Source organism: Passer montanus, unplaced genomic scaffold (genome assembly GCF_014805655.1).
Source record: "Passer montanus isolate IOZ18808 unplaced genomic scaffold, ASM1480565v1 scaffold37, whole genome shotgun sequence".
NCBI lineage: Eukaryota > Metazoa > Chordata > Aves > Passeriformes > Passeridae > Passer > Passer montanus.
Genome location: NW_024368485.1, coordinates 7,142,857 through 7,164,236, shown reverse-complemented (window position 1 = coordinate 7,164,236; position 21,380 = coordinate 7,142,857). Strand labels below are relative to the sequence as shown.

The window sequence follows — 21,380 nt, the reverse complement described above, 5'->3', positions numbered from 1 at the left end:
GAGGAGAAAAGCATACAGCAGTGCTTACACACATGCTGGCATCTGGGCCTTAATCAAAAATCTCGTGAAATCCACACTACACCCATCCAGAAACATGGAACTTGGGAAAGGCAAAATACAATCACCAACCAAGAGCCCATCATTTTTCCAGGGAAAAAAAGGAAGGAGAAGCAGGACTTAGGAGTGAGAAGTTTTCACAGAAGAAAACAGTTCAGGTATTTAGTGGACCACTTAGAGGATTCAATTTTCCTTAAACTGACAGACACTCCAGTAGGGACTCTGAGTTTAGGGGCCCATCTCATCTCATCTCATCTCATCTCATCTCATCTCATCTCATCTCATCTCATCTCATCTCACCTCACCTCACCTCACCTCACAGTAATGTCTTGCCACCATAACTCATTCTAAGGTCAGGCTCTCAGTCTTGTTTTTATATTTGAATTAAATATTTTCATCTTATTGCAGTTTGCTTATCAGATACCACATGGTTTGTCTTTCTTTTCCTAACTCAGTAAAGACCCTGTGCTAAATCACATCCAGTCACACCTGTTAGATAAGGAGAGTCTGAACACAAATATTTTCCTTGCCCAATTCAATGAAATTTTAAGTGTCCCCAAAAAATGTGATGCTTCTTGGGTTATGCAGAGAACATGGGGGTTGCATCCTGATCTACAGGATGGTCCTGAGGTTTTCTTGATATTTCTGCACCTCCACATCCCCACCTGTGAAGGTAGATGGTGTTGGTGTTTTTACAGCCAAGATTATAAGTAAAGCTGTATTTTAAAATTGCATTTTAAAACTAGTGAAATACATTGAAAACAAGAAAAACGTGTAACTATTTCTAAGCAGGAAGGGATCCTTTAAGAACATATGGTAATAAAATAAAAGGACATGCTGTTACACTGATAAAATCTGGCCACAGAGGAAATAAACTTTATTCAGCATTTCTTCATTATGCCAAGACCCCAAGTAGAGCAACAAATGCAGCACTGGAGATCCAGCACTGGAGAAACAACACTACATAACTCCCTTTCAGATTACATGCTAAATATTTTAATTCCTAGCCAAAGAGGTTGAACATTTCAGGATTTGATATAAAAATTGTGTCCTTTAGTTTCCTCATCAGAAGCCAGATATCCTACCTGCTCTGTCCTTAGCTCTGCCTGGTTCCTATGGGGACTAAATTGCAAATTAGCTTTCCCCCCACACTCTGCTCCTACCTGCATCCCTAGAAATTTCCTATGCCTTCTTTAGGAGTCTGCAGCTCCTTTCATCTTTCCAGCTTCTTTTCCACTCCTGTGGCTGATCACCACAGAAAGCACAAAGTCTGGAAAAAAAAGTGTAGCAAAATCCAGCAGTAACCCCACAAGAGATGAAGAGGCAAGTGATAGGAAATTGGAAGATTATTTATAAAACACCAAAATCACTTCAGTTTCCTCCAGTTCTAATCCTCTTTTTCATCTTAAAGATGAGACCACCTCTATTTGGTTTTTTTTGAGATGTGCTTGAGTTTAAGGTTCCCTTTAATGAATCTTTAAATGTGGGAGGGGGAGGGTTGGAGAGCTGTGAGCTGCAGAAACAGAGGCAGTTTATATTCTCCTCTGTGTGGACAGCAAAAATAATAGAAGTGCTATAATTCAAATAGCTATGTCATAAAAAATAGATAGATGTGCAGTATTTATTATTGAAGAATCAGCCATGCCCATAATTCTCTCATAATTTTGAGAATTAAAATGCAACAAGTTTCAAGTGAATTATCCATTTTACACATACATGTTTACTCAGTCTCCATTTTCTATGTATTGTTGATAAGAACATGCAAATAATTTTTTCAGCAACAAATCTATCACATCAGACTCACACACACTTAGCCCCACACTTAGATTGCAAGACATTCTTGGAAGTAAAAATCCTTTTTCATTGTCTTGACACGGTTGGACTCACACACAGGCTGAACCGACCAGTCAGTGAGAGCTTGTACGTGAGAATCTGACTCATAAAGGGCATTAAAAATGGATTTTAGCTGTGCCAACCTTGGGCAATGCAAGTCCAAGTCCCTCTTCCCATGGCTGGTCACCTTGTTACAAAAAAAGACTGCAATATCTGGTGCAATATTGCTGTGACATCTGACCCACACACAGGCTTGGTCCAGACTGCAAATTGAGATACCAGTGAGAGGTCACAGCAATGGCTCTGTCTGCAGGAAACCAGGGGCAGAATACCTGGCTGTTGCAAGACAGAAGTTTTCCAGCTCAGCCCTGTGAGCTCACACAGTCCTGCTGTGTGCTCACAGCTGCCCCAGCCCCAGCTAAACCCAGTTTTTCTTCCACAGTCCCAAATCCTATTTAAGCTGCCTGAGTGTCCTGCACTCACACCAGCGTGCAGAGCCCCGAGGCAGGGGCAGGGTGCAGCAGCAGGTCCTGTCTGCTCACTGACTCTGTGGCACCATCCACAGGGGAAATGCAAATGCCTTCATTCCATAGGGGTTCCTAAGAGAAGTTATTTGAAGCCTGAAAGTGATAAAGGGCAGTTATTCTGCAGTTTATGATTTTCCATAGTAAACAACTTCATATTCAACATCTGCTTATCTCGTTCAAAAATGAGCTTTTGAAAAATAAAAACAGGAGGAACCACAACTAAATATTCAAAACTCAGAATTTTTTTAACAAGGTCTGCTTATAGAAATCAGAAGGCCATTTTTTTTAAAGAGACTAACACAATTTTATAGAATTGCAAGCATCTGTACCAAATGTTTGCCTGAGTTACTGTGTAGCTGAAAATGGTTACAAAGAACAACCTCACAAACACAGAATCATGCTGCCAAGATTAGGCACAGCTTGCTGAGAGTTTCAGTGGGTGTCCCGTAGTACTTCTGGGGGCTACATAATGCATTCTGACCCAGGCCCTCTAAGAACAATTAAGTGTGACGAGCCACAGCTACTGAAAAAAACCCCAAACAACCAACAACTAAAACAAAAAAACCTAAAACAGAATTTTTTGGCAAATCAAAAATAACACCAAAATATTTCACTGCACACATTCACGATGGAGCATCCCAAGCAAATGTTAACAATAGGAAAATAAAATTAAATAGAAGTTATTTGGTGTGCATAAAACAGGTTTTCACAAAAGAGGAGAAAATAGGTTTCTCACAGGGATTCCAAGTTAAGCTATCTACTATCCCCAAGGAGAACTAGCTACTGTCTGTCATCAGTGCACTACTAACAGTTTATTAGTCTGCTGACATCTCCATCTAGAAAATACTGGTAAATTGTCTCAGGCTGAGAGGCAACAGCCAGTGAGAAGGACTTGCTGTGATGTGGTGGTGGCAAGCAGGATTTTTTAGACATCTCCACTTACTCTGCGATAAAATGCTTCCAAGATGGTGTCACCCCCTCCCAGAGGGCCCTGCTTTTCTTAGTGCCTGATAGGGGATCAGTGACTTCTGTGAATCAGAGCTAATCTCAGGATATGTCACATCTGCAGCAGGAGGAACAGCTGAGCAACACTTGTCCAGGCATAATTGAGCCTCAAGATTGCAGAGCAGTGTGTGATTAATTGGCTGAAGGATTCCTGATAAAGGGAAAGAGGATAATGACCTGCCTGGGTCAATGGGAGGTGCTCTGCTTATCTGGAAGCATAACAGGCATTAAGAGAAATGCTCCTGATCAAGGTCACAGGGAACAGTGACAGATTCTGTGTGAGGGTGAATTTGAGGCATTTCAAAATCACATTCCACAGATGTGCACAGGGGAAGTGTGCTTAGGAAGAGTATTTTAATGCCTTTTATGGTTCTGATTCCACAATCATTATTCCCAAAAGTATTGCCAGGAAAAGATTCACTGAAGAGCTTTGCAAGTACTTCCATGTCAGCTTGGAAAAGGTAAGACTGAACTAAGAGGATTCTCATTAATTTTTGATGTGGGTATTCCAGCTTGCTCCAAGGTCCTCTGGAACAACTCTGGGCAATAGGTGAGGTAGCACACATGTGACTCTTGGTTTAGGAACTACTTCAGCTCTTTAGGCCTGCTCAGGTAAGCTGAAAAGAGCAGGTATCACTAATCCCCACTCCTGGCTTCCCAGCAAGCTCAACAACCCCCTTGGTGCACTCTCAGGGAAGGGAAGGCTTGGACATTTCTCAGGATGGACTTGTAGAACAAGTGCTGAGTGTCCCTCACAGTCTTGTGTTTCAGCCCACCAGGATGTTTTATGCAGAACAATTACATCTTGTCCTGCAAGTTTGCAGCAAAAAGCTACTTTAAATATCAGCTGAGTAAGTTCAGGCAACGAACAATGCCAAACACTCATTGTAATAATACAGGCTACAGGAAAAAAAAAAAATCTTTTTATGACACAGCAGCAGCTTGTTCTGCCATGTGGGGGATTCCCTGTATCCTATGGACTCTGCATTTTCTGGTACACATCACCCTCAACAACCTAAGCAAATCTGGCTGCTCAGATGGAATTGCAGGGGGTTCACACTTGGCTGATCTAGCAGCCCTCCTCAACATTTGTTTCCTCAAACAGCTCTCCCTCTTTCCTGGGTTGATAAGAATTTCACCTCCATCAAACAGGGTTTTTTTTGTCCTAAACTCTAAATATCCATGAAAGAGATTCTACAGGAGCTGAGCTCTTTACACTCCATGACTGCACTCCAGCTGCCTCTGGTCTAGTGAAGTTTTTTTCATCTGCCACACAGATTTTCATAGACTGAGGTTACTGCTCAATTACATGTTGCTTGTGGAAAATTGAGAGGATGGCAGTTTATTGGAAGTAAGTGTGAGGTAGAGTCTTACAGAGAGGGAAGTCACTCTTTGAAGCTTCGGTCAGCACTGGTTTATATAGGCCACACAAGAGAAGGTGTGGTGGGTCACCAGCTGACAGATGCCCAGAAGAAATCAAAAGTCGTGCTGGTTTTGGCACAAATACAAATGGGCAAAGCATCAACTAGAACAGGATTTTAGCCTTAATGGAGTTTTCCACTTCAAACAACCACAACAAGTAGGAAAAAAATCTTAAAAGTTATTCAGGACCAAAATAGTCAGACCATGAATAGCAACAATGTTGAGTTTGCAACCTACAGCATTTTCACACTTTTTGTATGCCCTCTCTGGGCAAAAGCACCCATTCCAATGAGTGAATTGTACACTGCTTCAGCCCAGGCAAATGAGAGTTCCCATTTCCACACGCTTATCCCATCCCTTTCCAGGCCCGTATCTTCTGAGCCAACTGGAAATGGCCAGGTTGCCATGAGCAATCCATAGCCTCACCCCAAGAGAAGAAGCAGAATTCAAAGAGGGCAGCCCTTGAACAAGGCACAAGCACTGCCCATATGCAGGGAGAAAGGATTTGGCTACTTCCCGTTTCACTCAAAGAAGATTTATGGCTGATCATCATACAATAAGTGCTGGGTAAGGGTTATTAATCTTTCCAAACTCACTTCACATTGGTGACTAATTCAAACTTATTTGGTGTATAAATCACACGGTACTAAAGCATTATGTTTTCCCTCCTCTTTGGCTGTAATTCTGAATCCTTGAGGGTGTTCTTTTTCAAACCCCTAAGCTATTTGTGTGACTCCAAACGTGCTGAGCTGAACTCTAATTTATAATCTCATTTCTTGCTCATGCAGCTCTTTCCCTTTCCCCAGCACCTGGCTTTCAAGTGTCCTGCTTTGCAGTGTCCAGCCCTCCAAGGGGCTCTCAATAATGCAGCTCAAATCCAGCTCTAAAAGCAGCTCCCGTTAGTGCTACCGAGCATTCCAAAGCCCCACATCCCAATGAACACAGAGATGAGATTAACTAAGGGAGTTTGTACCATGGGACACACACGGAAATCTCAGCAATATTTCTGAGCTTCGTCCTCATGCAAAGAGTTTGGTTGTATTAAAAATGCAGTTATAGAGGGCATTTTTCTTCATGCTCTAGGGAGTGAAGTGTCCTCTGACATATAATGTACTGAAATGGAATTCTCCTCCTTCCCCCTTAGACATGCCTGTTCCCTGTAACACTGAAACAATCACACAAGGAGAATGCTGCTCCCTGCATGTGTAGAACAGGAGTTTCATGTTCTCAGAATTAAGCTTTCCCATGAAGCCATGCAGATTGCTATTTTAACTCAGATCAACCTATGCCGAAACTCTGCTGCCATGAGTGTGGTTGATCTTCCAGCAGCAGCCAACTGCCACACTCACAAACTCATAAAACTCATCATTTGGCTCCCCGTTAGGAGGCTGGCATTTATCATAAATACACAAGCTCTTCAGCTTCCTCTAGATCAGTGCTTGAGGTTTTTGCCTGAGAGTATTGTTACAGTTCACCGCTCTGATCTACACATAGGCTACAGTCATTGATCAAGTCAGCCTAGAACAAATTAATTCAAGGATTTTATATCACAGAAAAATATTCCCCAGGCTCTGTCTACCATTAAAGAATCTGTACACTTGATTTTCTTTTATGGTATTTGTCATGCCTTTGGTTCTATCTGAGCTGTGCTATTCAACCAAAAGGACACAAATATAAAATATTTTCTCCCTACACTACAATCCAAGTTGTCCAAGTTGTCCAATTCCAAGTTGTCCTGGACAAATCTAAGTGAGTTAAAATACATCCACAAAAGCAACTCCTGGGTGTAACACAGAGGGAAAAAACCAGAATTACAGCTATTTCCAGCAATTTCCATGCAGGCAATGGCATCTACAGTTTCTCTTTTTTCTATAGTAATAAGACAAAGCCTGCCCAGAGTTTGAGAACTGGGAAGCCACCTGCACTGGGACAAGGGACATGTTGGTGTTCGGAACACTTAGAATGAGGAGCTTTCAGAAAACATCTGGCTTTAGAGGTTCACTGTTATCTGTGGATAAATATCTCCCAAAGCAAATCAGTGTAATCATTCCTACTTCAATTGTCCAAGGTCATCTAGCACAGAACGAATGTTAATCCTCCAAAAGATCATTTGCTCTCACACAAGATGTGCTCTCTACCCTAAGGAGGGTGACATTCTCTTCAGAAAGACGTAAATTTGGGAATCACAGTATGAATCTAAATCTAGGTTTCTAAGATACATGAAAATAAAATAAGACAATTATAAATGTAAATTAAATAAGTTGTAACTTATCTGGACTGGCTTTTAAGGCATGTGCCTTGAGATTTGCAGTGCAGAAATAACATTGCTCTGACATCACAAGTATGCACTTCTGTGCATTGAGAAAATCCTGCTGTTTATTTGGAACTTTTGAAGTCTAGTATCAATATAGCTTCTTAGTCCCCAGAGTGTCCTCAAGGTCTGAGAAGTGTATTTTTAACTTCCACGCTTACTGACATTCCATTCAGGCTGTTTGGCTGTTCTCCCCATCGGGGCTCCATCAGCCATCGCTCTGATTTTGGCACCACGGCGCTTATTTGCTTTACCCTTTCCTACAGGGCTGCGCAAAGAGGGGTGGCCTGCTCTGGTGATGAATTCACCCTCACAAGAACGGTGATAACTTAGGAGCTAAAGCTCTTTGAGGGCATGCTGTCAGTGCAATCGGCACAAACCAAGGAAATGCTGGGTTCAGGCAGCACTGGCTGTACCCACCGTGTTTACACCCCTTGCTGCCCACTCCCTGTAACACGCACAGGCTGCCCCTGATCCCCTTCCCCTCACCTCCAGGATTCAGCTCCGCTCAGGGCTCATCCTGAAGCACACCCACCACCACGGAGGCAGTGGAAGGGGCACAAGGGAAAAAGCCCATGGGGGACAGCATGAAGCAGTAGCTCAGTGTCAGATGAACGTTGGCATCCACATGTTGTATTCCCCTTGGAGACGTGATCCCGCACAAAGGCTGTTTGATTCCACTCCAAATAATTTTAGCTGTGCTCAGACAACAGAATCACTTAAAAGCTTCAATAATTCCTTTTAAAAATACCTTTGCATCTGTGACATTTTTGCTGTATTTTTCAAACCATGTTACCAAAAAAGGAAACGAAAAAATTAATCAAGGAGTTTGCTGGTTGGAAAAGCCAGTAATTTTTAGCCTGAATTCAGAATATTTTAGAAAGCTTGTTATAAAGCAGGGTGATGCAGGAAGAGGACATAAGGCTCTTCATTCCTGATTTATACTAATGATGGATTTCCAGGATGCCATTAGGGAAGTGCAGGTTGTGTATGTCTAAGAAAATGTCACCACTTGTTTTAATAAGGCAAAGAAGATTCAGGGTTTGCAGGGCCTGGCATTTTATGCCAGCATCAGAACCAGAAATGCAAGCAAGAAACAGCAGTCTTCAGAGATGGCACTGCTCAAGTATGTAAAAGTACCAGACACAAAGCAGGACCTGGTCTTGGGAGGGATGGCTAAATAAGCATAGACATGGTTTGGAGTTCAGCACTGTCCAAGTCATTGCACGTTGTCCTTACAGAGCAAAATGGAAAGGAGAAAAGTGAGCTGGACACACCAACCTAGTTGGCAGGAGCACAGGAATTCTATTTTTTTAGCTGCCATAAAGACCTACTGAAACAAGAGCTTCCCAAATCTCTGCAGGTATGTCTGTGACTTTTCCATCATCAGTAGCCTGCTGCTTAGGGAAGCAGAGCATTAGGCTTTCTTTAAAGGAGCCTTAAAAGCCCCTCTGTTCACTTTCAACTATTCATCACAGTCATTTGAAGTTCTCTTTTGCACCCCTCCTTCTTCTTACTCACATCTGGTGCTGCATGTACTACGCTGCAACCATAAATAATGAAGGAATGATATGGAGATACTGGATGCTCTGTTCCAGGGTCCTCACGGCCAACCTTCCAATAAAGTCCTCACATTTTACACACAAGAGAAGGGGTGGAGAGGCAATATTCCCCATTCTAGAATACGGCTTTTAAATTGCACTTTATTAGCAGGGTCAGCAAACATATAGGCTGAAAAATAAATTGCATATTTGAAAAAAAGGATTTTCTCCCTCAGTAAGTACATTTGCATTGAAAACTCTAGATAGAATAGACAAGAACTAGCAGAAGCATTTCAGGAAGGGCTGATCTCTGTCAATAGGTGGGCCTCCTGGCAAAATCTTGCATTTGCCTCTCCTAGATGCCAAAGACTGAAGGGAGAGAAGGCTGCTTTTAATTGTCTTTGTTTCATATGTATGATATGACAGAATGTTGTCCCAACACACACCTTGTTAGGAGGTTACATGGATCGTGTCAGATCTCTGCACCTGGTGAGAATTTCTGTAGCCGTGTGACATTCTGTCTCTGTACAAGCATATTAGGATATGCTTCCATGACTGATTCGACTGATAATGGAAATGGAGAGAAAACTGAAACCAGTTTTGTAATTTTTCCAAGTAACAACTGAAATTTCCCTGTCAGCCTGTTACCTTCCATTTCAATCTTCACCAGAAGCTTCTTGCTGCTGGTGTACAAGTTTCTCTGGAGAAGCCTTTTTAAATAGAGACTTGAAGAAAATGAGGTTTGGTCAATGATCATTAAATAGTTCTTTAAATGGAGGATAATGGATTATGACACTTCCAGGCTAGGAGAACTGTGCCAAGCATGAGCACTTCAAACTCTAGAACTGAGCTGTGAAAACTATGCTGACCTCCTTTCAAACTCTATTCCCACACACTTATGGTAAAAAAATCTCCAGAGAATAGTACATTAGGGACTACCTTCTTTGTAAAGCCATTTTTGGCTTATCACTACTATACACTCATTCTGGGTGTTTTCTGAAGATGTCTTTGAGTTCCACTGTCTTGAGGAGAAGTACAACTGTAGTATTTATGTACTTGTGGAAACAGGAACAAAATTCCAGTTCTATGATCCACAACTTCATACAAACCAGGTCTTGCACACAACTTTAAAGAAATTAATCTCAACAGCTTGTCATCACCCCCAGGTAAAATAATTGGAAATCTTTTTAACTGTCTGAGTGAACATTAGGCCCTTTCCTTTCTTGAATGCTCATCCTCATTTCTCAGTCTTGTTTTATTAAACACTCATTATAAAAAATTAATTGCATCCACATATAGCAAATGGGCAGCAAATGGAATACACGAAACTCCAGAAAAAGGCAGCAGTAGTGTAAGGCAGTAAACATTGGAGCTACTCCTGGCAGCGAGGCACTCAGAGGTTAAACTGACTGCAGTGAAAGAAATCCCTGCTGAAGGGTTCATTTATTTACACTCCCATTAGAGGAGCCTACAAAGACATACATCAACAGAAACAAACTATTTTAGTACGTCCATTGAGCGAACATCCATCAGTGAACACGATCTGTGCCAGCATGTCTTAAGAGTGACAAGATATTATCATTGTAGTGCCAGAGGAGGAGGGGGCAGGGCACAGAACAAAAGGGAGTGCTGATCCCTGCCTTAACAATGAGCCCCTATTCTCTGCGCTGCACCTGAGCTCCGAGGCTCCAAACCCAACAACCTTTTTCCACTGGCCACTAACAACTCCTCTGTGGTTTGCCCTCACAACTCCCTGCTTCCTTCAAAGGAGCCTTCCCCTCATGGCATCTCTGACTACTGTATCACCTCTGCTAAACAAATGACATCACCTCGCCCATCAGCCACACGCAGCTTTGCTCCTTCCCACTGTTTGAACTCACTGTTTATTTTTTTAAGCACCTAACCCTCTATTAATCCTCCAGACAGCACAAAGGATCCATTTGCCAGAGACAGCGATTAGAGCTGTGAGCACTGAGCCTTCCTGGGAAACACCTGTTTCCCTCAAATAACCTGAAGGAAAAAACTCAGCAAGCAGGACAAACTGCTGGTGGAAATGGAGAAAAATGGGAGCACAGTCCTGGTGTGATGAGAGCTACCAAACTCCAGATGGTGGAAGTCTTGCCTTCTTCAGTGACCAGTGCAGAAACACACTCAGCATCTACAATACCAAAGTTACATGCCTTTGACACTTGGTTGCTCTGATCCACTGTTCCTCCCCTCTTCAAATCTTACAAGTGCAGAAATGTGTCAACTACTTAATGGAAATATTTTTTGTAGTTATTTCCTTTATTACTTTTTTCCTTGCTCAAAATTTATATTTGAAGAGACCAACAGATCTTAAAATTGGAAATATTTCAACCAGCTCTGTTTCTGAAACATCATCAGTACCTTACCATCAACCTTACCGTTGTTCCAGGCTTTGCAGGTTTTTCTTCCAACAGCACTGAACATCTGTCCCAGTTTTGAAAAAATAGCATTTTAAGACAGTATGAACAAGGATTTGAACTTTCATAATTATTTTGGTTAGTCATGTAAAGGTAACAGGCAGCCTTTGGAGACACAACTCATATAGCAAGGGTCAGTAACTGGATGGCTGTTGGATTTAGCTCCTTTGAAAGCAAAGATAAGTGAAAATATACAAACAATACTGAGTGGCGTAGCATGGCTGAGTCATTCTGTGTTTTATGAAATGAGAGAAAATTAGGTACCAAACAGGTTGTATAAGCACCACAGGCAATAAGTAAAGCTGGAAGAAGGCCAGGCTGCATTACCAGCTGCCATTTGATCTCCTCCAAGATCCCTGAACACCCAATGCCTGATGAAGTCAGCGGAAAGGCTCCTGCCCATCCCAAGAGGTGCTGCGCTGAAGCCAGCAGAGCTGGTGAACAACAGCACACAGAACAGGGAGCAGGGCTGCTGCTGCAGCACTCAGTTCAGCACCACGCTGGGCAGCAGGCTGTGCTGATAGTCCCCAGAACCACAGCCCAAGGCTGAGCAGCGTTCTCTCTTTCCTAAAGAGGGATTTCCCAGAATCAATCCTCTTTTTTCAGCCTCTGAAATTAATCGGATTGTTCAAGGAATAACGCACCACAGAAGCTGAATATTTATGGTAAATGCACCTCAGTGATTTCTAATGTACTGTGATCCAAGAATTCTGAATAAAACATCAAGAACTCCAAGAGAGATTTTCAACTGATATGAATCAGCTGCTCCCCCTTCCAAAGCTATGGAGTTGCAGCAATTTGCAACTAACTAAACCACAGCTTACCACTTTCAAAATTAAAATAATTTTTGCAGTATTTACAGCTAAGGGCAGACTCTTGCTTTTATTTTCTTATTGTAAAATCATAGCTCATTTCTTGTAAAATAATAGGTCATTTCTGAGTCACTAAATGCAAGGGTTTTTAACTTATCACCAAAATTAGACATTGCAAGACACTATTTAGATTCCCATTGGTTTCTTTTAAGTTGCACTGCTTATACATTAGCAACTTCTTTAAGAAGGCCCCAGAGAAAACGAAGAATGTATTACGTATGAAAATGTATACACAGGAATAATATATAACACACATTTTCTTATTTTCTAAACCCTTTTGGAACTGATGCTCTTAACACCACATAGAAACAAATGCATATACGTGTGTGTGTGTGTAATATATATGTAGGTACAGAGTTTTACCTATCCATATGTATTGTTCTAGTAACAGTCACCCTTTCATGGGGCTTATCAGTCACAGGTTTTACTCACCTGATGGGCAATTTGCCATCGGGCTGTCCCATCTGTCAGCACACCTTATCTGCCTTTCTTCAGATCCATACTTACAAGTAAGGCAAGGTTGGATATCTGTCTCCTCCTAAGCACAATAAAATTAAAGCTGTAATTAGCAGCCTGCCCTGGACACCAGGTTACATTCCACGCCGCATGGAGGGCCTTGGGCAGGAGTGGCAGGTCCCTTGGGACAATGTAGGGGCCCAAAGGAGAAAGTTAGACCTGATGTGTGAAAACAAATGACAGCTGAGCTTATCCTTCCTTCAGGAAGCTGAATGATAGACAGCAGCTCATGCTTGGACGGCACTGAGATTCCCACAAGACATCTGGGTGGAAGAAATTAGGTTTCAGGAAAAAGAACTCATAGTGAGTATTTGACTATTGATGCCTATTTAAGTAAAAAATTATCAACAGAAATAAACCAATCAAAATATCATTACTTTTTTGAAAGAGAGGAGTTCAATAATTTGCAAAAACAATGTAGGAATTCATTACAAATTCTTCCAATATTGTTAGTTCAGTGGTGCGCTCTGGGGTGGGGCTGCTGGAGCCAGCTCTTCTTCTCACAGCCTCAGGGAACCCCTTCTCCCTCACAGCCGGGGCAGCCCCGTCCTCCCCTCGCAGCTGGGGCCGTGTGTTCTCCCCCTCACAGCCCGGGCCGTGTGTTCTCCCCCTCACATCCCGGGCCGTGTGTTCTCCCCCTCACAGATCGGGCCGTGTGTTCTCCCCCTCACATCCCGGGCCGTGTGTTCTCCCCCTCACAGCTCGGGCAGCCCCTTCCTCTCCTCACAGCCTCAGGGAGGATGCCACTCCTCTGCTCACAACCTGGGCAGCCCCTTCCTCGCCTCACAGCCTCAGGGAGGAGCCCCTCATCTCTCCTCAGAGCCTCGGAGAATCCCTCCTCTCCTCACAAGGAGACCGATGCCCAAGCACCCAGATTGCACCCAGCACTGAGAAATCCCCCAAAAATGGGTCCTGAAGGTTTTCACGCAGCAGGGCTGACAAGCCACCCCGTTCCATGTTAGCAGTGACAACCTGCACCTTGCCGCCCACCCTTCCCTCACAGACCCCGGCCGGGTGTTCTGAGGTGACTGCTGACACCTGGCAGCCCGGGAATCACAACATCTCACACTTCTAGCAGACACTTGGGTTCAGTGATGCCACTTTCCAGCCAAAAGGGATCATCCATCTTAATTAACCAAATTCAAGTGAGCAGCTATGTCAAATGAACACGCACATAATCCCATCACACGTGTTCTTGGAGTATCTGCACCTTGGCTGATGGATTTCTCATTAACACAAATGTACTTTAGCCCTGCTTATAATTGAAACCTCGCTTCTGGCCAGCCACAGGTCTGGGAGAGCCAGGAGAACTACTTTTTCTATGTTCACAAGCATCCCTGCCAGTCCTTGGTGTCACCACCTGATTAGATCTCTGGCACTGCAGGCTCTGCTTTGGCACGGAGGAGAGCATCGCCTCACCGCGCCTGCCTTGAAACGTGGACTTGAGGGTGAAGGCAGAAGAGGAAGAACAGCAGATGTTCCATGTGCCAAACTGACTTTTCTACAGATTAGCTGGTTTTCCCTTAGCAGAAAGGCACAATTACCTAATTAGATCAATCAAGAACACAAAGTACTTGAAGCTACTGTTCCTTCCAAACCTTGCCTACATATTTGAGCAGTGAATGTGAAATAAAAAACCAGACATGAGTCCCTGGTTGCCCCAATCCCTCCTTGAGCCGAGAGAGCTCCTGAGCTATACAGAGAATGTGTGAACATGACATGAGTTCACACCTTGGCCAAACCAGGGCAGATGCTTGGGAAACAAAAAACCCACCCCAGTACCCTTTTCAGTACCTTTCTCTGAAACAGCTGTAGTGTTTTAATGTAAGCAAAACCATATATTCATCCCTGTGCTCAGCCTCAGAAACTGCCAAAGCATTTCTGCCAATCATTTCCAGGGGAGCCCAGCCTGCAGCAGCCCTCAGCGTGGATGATTTCAGCACGCATGGTAAAAGTTTAACAGCATTAAACGCTGCCACAATGGAAATTGTTGGGCATCACTGGTTTCACTTATAATAATGAAACTGGCTTGAAAGCTAGGAGCAGTTTGATGTAGTAGTTTTTACATAATAAAGACTGTTTTTTGTGAAACCAAATTGTTTTACAGCTGAATGTTTTAACTTTCCAAGTTAATCTTAACTCATATGTTTTATTCTCACCATATCACTGTATTTCATTGTTTCAACTCATACATATGTTACATGAAAACAAATGTTAATACATACCATGTGTGCAGACTGTTACACCCCAGTGAGCTTACATTGTTATACTTTATGATATGATAATAGAAAATCACTGCTATCAAACGTCGTATTTTCAAATTTCAGAATCAAAATGTTTTGACGCTTCCAAAGTAAAACTTCCCAGAATATTTCGTACACGGTGAGTGCCCAACACACTCCAACTTCACTGAGTGCCTGATCTCCCGATGGGGTGTGCAAACTCATTCTGAAATTTCAAATTTTGTTTTAATAGAGAGAGTTCTACTATCCAACCAATTTTACCAATAGCATATAACACCTAAACAATAACTTTGAGACTCCAAACTGCTTGAGTAAATAGGTCAGTGTCTGAGAAAATGGGGTATCTGCTCAATGAGAAAAAATTGGGATTTCTTCTTCTAACATTCAAAATTCTGAGGTTTTTGTTTATTTTTCTTTAATACTGGATAGTTCTGACTGGAAAAAAATTATTTAGCAATGCTGCCATTGGGCAGTTTGCCCCTGTGTTCTTGTCATTCATGCATACGTTTTGCAGAGCTTAAGTTATTGAAGCTTAACAACCTATGTAACTTGCTCATATGTAAAATCAGAGCAGTCATAGGAGTAAACGGGAAAGATTTCATAGGAGTAAACTGGAAAGATTTCAATGTTCTCTTGTTAAACACTAGCAGATCCCTCCCCATATATCTATGGCCTTCCCCAAGGTTCCCATCACTGACCCTATCCCAATCTCCATTATCTAAGAAATAAGATTCATGGAACACGAACCGTGACCACAAAACAGACCTGGAGCTTGTTATGAGACATGCAGGGTTCAACTGAAAATCAAACATCCTTAGAGGAATAGCCAGAAACCTGGATTGGGGAAACATATCTGGAGGTCATATTGGCATGGAGGGAGGCTGCTGGAGCTGACTAAGAGTGCCTTGGGGCAGAAATTCTCCTGGCTTTATCTTGTCATTCAGTTCCAATGAGTTCTTAGATCCTTCCTACATTTACTCCTTTAATATTTTACAGACGTCTCCCTTATGTAAATGTTCTCTGGACATTGTGTGCCGTTTATTTACAGCAGGTTATTCCATACACAGCTCCAACAGTGCCCGCTGGTAACATTCACTGCTGCTGCCAACAATTCTTGAACCAAGCCACTATCTGCATATTCTCCTCTGGGCTACTAACAAGGTCCTCCAGTGCTCATTCTTCTGTTACTGCCACCCAGACAGTTCCTTTAGCCTTTAAAACAAAGTTAATAATCTGGGAGAAAATAAAAGCCATGTGGGACTGTTGTGCTGCTGACAAGTATCATCCTAAAGCCACTGCAGCCAGTGGGACAGATTTTGACATCCTGTAAATGGTCACAACAGTGCCAACAAAACCAAAGCTCTTCTCCAGGGTCCAGCCTACCAACAGTCTTCTTCCCTCCTCAATATCCTTTTCTTATCTAATATCAAGAACTTGAGTTCATCAAATCCTCTGGGCTGGCAGCTGTGGTTAACACGAGACTGTGGTCACCTTGGAACAAAATCCCATATGCGTTTGTACACACTTCCCTGGAGGTGCAGCTCCTCTCTCCTCTTGTCCAGCTTTTTAGCTTTTTAGCTTTTTAGCTGGACAAGAATTGTTTATTCTCAGCTGCATCTGCTCCAACAAGAGACAGAGATCTGCAGCTCTCCTGGACACCTGTGTCAGGTGGTTTCTCCCTTCCAGGCCAATAGCTCTTCAACTCAAACCTCAATTTCCAACACGATTGCTCCATATCCCCTTGTTTGTGTTTAAGGCTTTCTGTGGGCAGACTGATGTCCATTTCTGCTGGAGAAGAGTTTATGTCAGCGACTCCCTATGTATTGGGCTGCCAGATGATGTCTTAACTTGCCATAAGCTGCTGTTTCAGAAGGCTTAATAAACTCAACTGAACAACAGCCGGAGAAAGGAAGTAAGAGATTAAACAGGCTGGTATTTCTATACCCCTTTCTGCTTCCTAAGAAAGACAAAATAAAAACCAAACAAGCAGTGGCCCAAACTGGAGTGCACACGCAGCCCTCCCCATTAACTCCGTGTTTGTCTGTGTTACCTATGAACCAACATGGTTTCAATTTAGCTTCTTATTAATCTCGTGCATTTCTTTCAACTGCTATTTTAAAAATAGAAACTTCATGTTGAACATTTTAATAGCATTACATTTCAAAGGCAACAAGCTGCTGTACTGATTTTTTTTCCAAAAACTTTATTGCCAGATGTAAGTATGTGTGATTAGTGATATTCTTTGTAAGTATGTGTGATTATTGATATTCTCTGTTTTCCCACAGGTTTCTCTTTTCCTTATTAAACAACATATCTGTAGTTAAGCAGCTCCATGAAAGTCTAGTGAGGTCCATGAGAAATCACTAGTCACCAGCACAGAGATCCATTTCATCCAACTTCAGGCACTTTGCTAAACTGCTTAAACTAGGAGTTTCCCTGTCCTGAACTCCCTTTACATCCAGTAAATGACTGAAGATGTTTAGGTACTTAGATCCCATCTAAATTTCTGAATGGTTTTTGGGAAGTAACCATTTTTTTCTCCACTGGTTACTGAGGGCTCCCAGGCCCACAGAGGAATTAGGTCTCCAGCTTGAACAATTGACTAAAAATCTAATGCAAACTGGGATGAATCCAGGCTCAGCAGGGTCCTCAGCAGGACCAGCAAACAGGCAGAAAACCTGACAGGAGCACATTTTTGTTTGAGTCCATGTATATAATTTTAAATAAAGCTAATGACTGTTCTGCAGTCACAGTAGGCAGCCTCCTCTAAGGGACTGTTTCAATGGTCTTTGGGTGAGAACAGTCAGCAGAAATACAACTCAGGTTTTGGTGCACATCAGGTTTGTGTTCAGCTCTGCTCAGTCTTCCCCTCCCTCACAGAGGAAACCTCAGGAAACCATGCCACAGAAGGCACTGGTCTCATAACAAACAGGATTGACTTCCTCATGGGCAGAGACAAGGCTGCTAAGAAAAATTGGTATTAGCACAGGTGAGGGAATATGGGAATGTAAAAACAGCAGCGAATTCCCACCCAACATTTCTGCAGTCTGGGGCAATGGCAGAGGAGAGTGCTGACCCTGGGGAACTAAAGGAAATCTTCACTTACAGCTGTTGGTTAACTGGGTGATCAACCATCACACTGATCATGACATTTTACTAGCAGTTGAAGAGATCCCTTCCACAACTATCTGATAGTTCCCATCTCTTCAAAGAGCCTCAAAGAGGCTGCAGCCACAGAAACAGTGGATTCAGCATCCAGCACAGCTTCTTCCACCACCAGTAGCTCTGCTGCAAGGTTCTGGCCCTACCCCTATCACCTCCAATAACTCATTCCCACCACCCTGCCAGGCATTTCCATCCCTTTCCTTGTGCTAAATGCCAAACCAGCTGTTTATGTAGCTGTGCTCTGAGGGAGCAGAAATTTCCAGTGGGGAGATGGGAGCAATAACCTTGGTTTCTATCAGTGTTTTCAAAGAGTTGCCAGGGGTCCTTACAAGGTGAAACAAACAACCCTGAGGTCCAGCCCTGCAGCTTCCCTAACACACAACCGGACAGGTATTGGGAGCATGTTCTTTCTAGTGTATGGGAAAAATGCACCTAATGGGACTGATCCAAAGCCTGCTGGAAATCAGTAAGTGGATTCCGCTGACTTCAGTGAGCCTTGGATCTGCTCTACAAAGCCAGCCAACTGCAAAAGCTGCTAGAGCCAAAGGAAATTATTCTCCAAAGGAATGGTGGCCCTGTGGCTGAGGTACTGGCGTGGCTTCAAGAGATTTGGATTCATCTTCAGCTCTACCATTGCTGACCCTGTGCAAATCATCTCACACATCACATTCCCTTCTGTAGAGTGAGGTATGCACCTAACGAGCTCACATGTGGAGAAATCCAGGGATGTCTGGAACAGGAGACCAACACGTGGAGACACCAGCTCCACATCAGCAGGTGGAACCCTTCCTCTGCCCCTCTGTGGGCCAGCTAAGGTCTGTCACCCCCATGACAGGGTACAAAGTGACCCCACCAGTACCCTCACGTAGTCCCAGCTCTCTGTGGGCACCTGGAAGCTGTGCCCACAGCTTGTGCCAACACAACCTCACCAAGCTGCCTGGATGAGGCAGCACCAAGCTGCCTCTCTGTGTGGCCAAGGCTCAGCACAGGCTGCCCAGGCCTTGGCACCACATGCTGAGCTCCAACTTCCCGTGTCCATATCCACAGCAATGGCAAGAGGCTTCAAGTAAAGACTGCTGGAGCAGGATTACAGGAGCTGCACGGCTCTGACCCAGCCAAGCACATGAGCATTTATGTGACTGGAGTGTGTGAGCAGACCTATCAAAGCCAAGGTAGCACACAGAGACTCACACTCCTGGACTGGAGGTTTGGGAGAGGTAAGCTGTGTTTTCATGCAGTTTCAAGGAAGCTTGACAGTCTTAACATTATTTACACACTTGTGCAGAATATCCTCCTACCAACAGCTGGGGCTTCTGGCAGCCAAAGGCAAACCATCTATTGTAATACTCTTTTTCTGTTGTAGGAAACAAACTCTTCCAAGCAGAAGAATTTTTTTTTTTTAAATAACCCAAGCAAAAGCACAAATTAAGCCCCAGAAGTTAAATACTGAAATAATTTTTACAGCATAGAAAGATCAAACTGCAAACAAGCTGCAAAAGCCATTAGTAATTTAACATTCTATTATTCCTTTTTTTCCAAAGTGTGATTCTTTTCTTCAAGCCAAGCATACTTTGCTGGGACCAAACCTTCACATTAGATTTCCTGTGCTTTGGACTTGATGAGATAAAGCAGTTTCTTAGGATCAACAAATCACTTCATTAAATAAGCCCATTGGTAAATATTCTCAACAGCAATTAACATCCTGGAGTAAGGAACTCATTTGTGGCTGCATTCCTCACTCAGGCAAGACCTCCCCTCTAACACCAGGCCTGCAGGAGAAGGTCCTAACTTTGAAGGACAGAGAGAAGCCATCCTGGCTCTCACCGTTCCCTCCACATCAGCTTCAGTTTCTTCAGGAAAACAGAGCCAAAGGTTGGACAGAGCTGCTTCCCCTCAGTTCTCAAGCCTTGTGAAGAATGGCCCATGCAGTGTTTTTCCAGCTGTCTCTCAAGACCCTGGGGAAGCAGGAGAATTTACAGCATTTCTTCTCAGCAGAGTGAACAGAATTGCTGGTGTCACCCAGGATCTGGGGTGCCCAGATTTGTGCAGTACCAGCAGTTTGTGACAAAGGTATTGTCACTCCTGGGAGGTGAAGGAGGTAGAAATTCTAGATTGGAAAATTCGAGTGGAAAAGGTTTTTTTCACACCCTCTCACCCCATGTGAGGCTCTGCCTGGAAGTGAAGCAGTGCATTGACTGGTAGGGTTTTAGCACTAAACCCCAGTCAGGGTGGTCCCTGACGGACAAAAATATAAAGCAGAAACTCAAGATGCATTAGAGAGGCTTACTTTGGGTTTTTCTCTGCAGATATTAAACAAATACATCCCATTAAGATGCATTATAATTCTCTGGGTTTTGACAAGAATACACAGGCACCATTTTGAAATCAGAACAATAAGAGACAATGTGCAATATTCTTCAAAAAAACCCCAGCTTTAGTCCCACTCTTGTTGAAATGATCATTCTCATCTTGTTTGAGTAACCCAATACTACAATGCACTAAAAAGTACAATATGCTAGAACAGAAAATGAACAAAGTATCAGGATGCAGCAATTTATGTTGAGCCAGCTTCAACTTACCCACTGAACTACTTCTGAATAGTTTATGGGTCTCTAACCTTATAAACAAATCTGGGAATAACCATAAAGGTGCAGTTCTTTAAGGTATTTTCACCTTTTAAAAGGCCCTCCATTTTTGTGGGAAAAATTTCTCCTTGCCATTCAGAAAGAGCTAAATAAATGTGAGTATAAGAACTGATTATAAAAAGCCTACTGAACTGGAGTAACAATAATGCCTCAGTCCTGAAAACATAGAAAGTAAATGCAATTTTACATTAAAGATCTGAAAACAAACTCAAGGCTAATATTTTCAGGGGGGAAAAAAACCCTTTGATCTCTTTTTCTTTCCAGGGGGGAGCCAATATCAACATGAGTGATTTTGTACTATATTCAGGAGTCTTTATGTGGGTTAATAATGTTAAAGTTATTCCACTGCTTTTTCAAACTTTTCTGGAATCAGCTCCTTGCTGAAACAGGGCCCTATTGAAGACTCTTGAATTTGCATAGCATGTGCAAGACATTTAGATTTATATTCCATGTTAGGCTTGTGTGTTTAGACTTTACTCAGGCATATGCAATTCATTGGCTGTATTGTTATCTTCACAATGAACAAGCACACTCACTTCATCTGCAAGAAATACAACTTCAAATGGAGAAAATTAAATTTCCATGAGAAAACGTGTTCCATGAAAATTTCCATCAATAAAGGCTTAGCTCAAATGTAGTAAGGTTGAAATACTTTGATTTCAGCCTACCTGGGTACTGTGTGACTTATGCAGCAAAACTATAAAATCATTTGGAAATTATTATTTTGGAAGTGCTGCTGCAATGACAATTATTCACATTACAGTTCTCTCTAAAAGCCTTTGGTGTTCATGATCCTGTT

The 21,380-nt window shown here is 42.8% G+C and overlaps 1 protein-coding gene across 1 annotated transcript in view; it reads right to left on the bottom strand.

The window, feature by feature from the left end:
• BMP2 (bone morphogenetic protein 2) overlaps positions 1 to 21,380 on the bottom strand; it is a 266,059-nt gene that overhangs the window by 166,648 nt on the left and 78,031 nt on the right. The window contains exon 2 of the mRNA XM_039717154.1: positions 12,445 to 12,550. The gene's annotated coding sequence lies outside the window, so the exon portion shown is untranslated. The remainder of the gene's footprint in view (positions 1 to 12,444; positions 12,551 to 21,380) is intronic.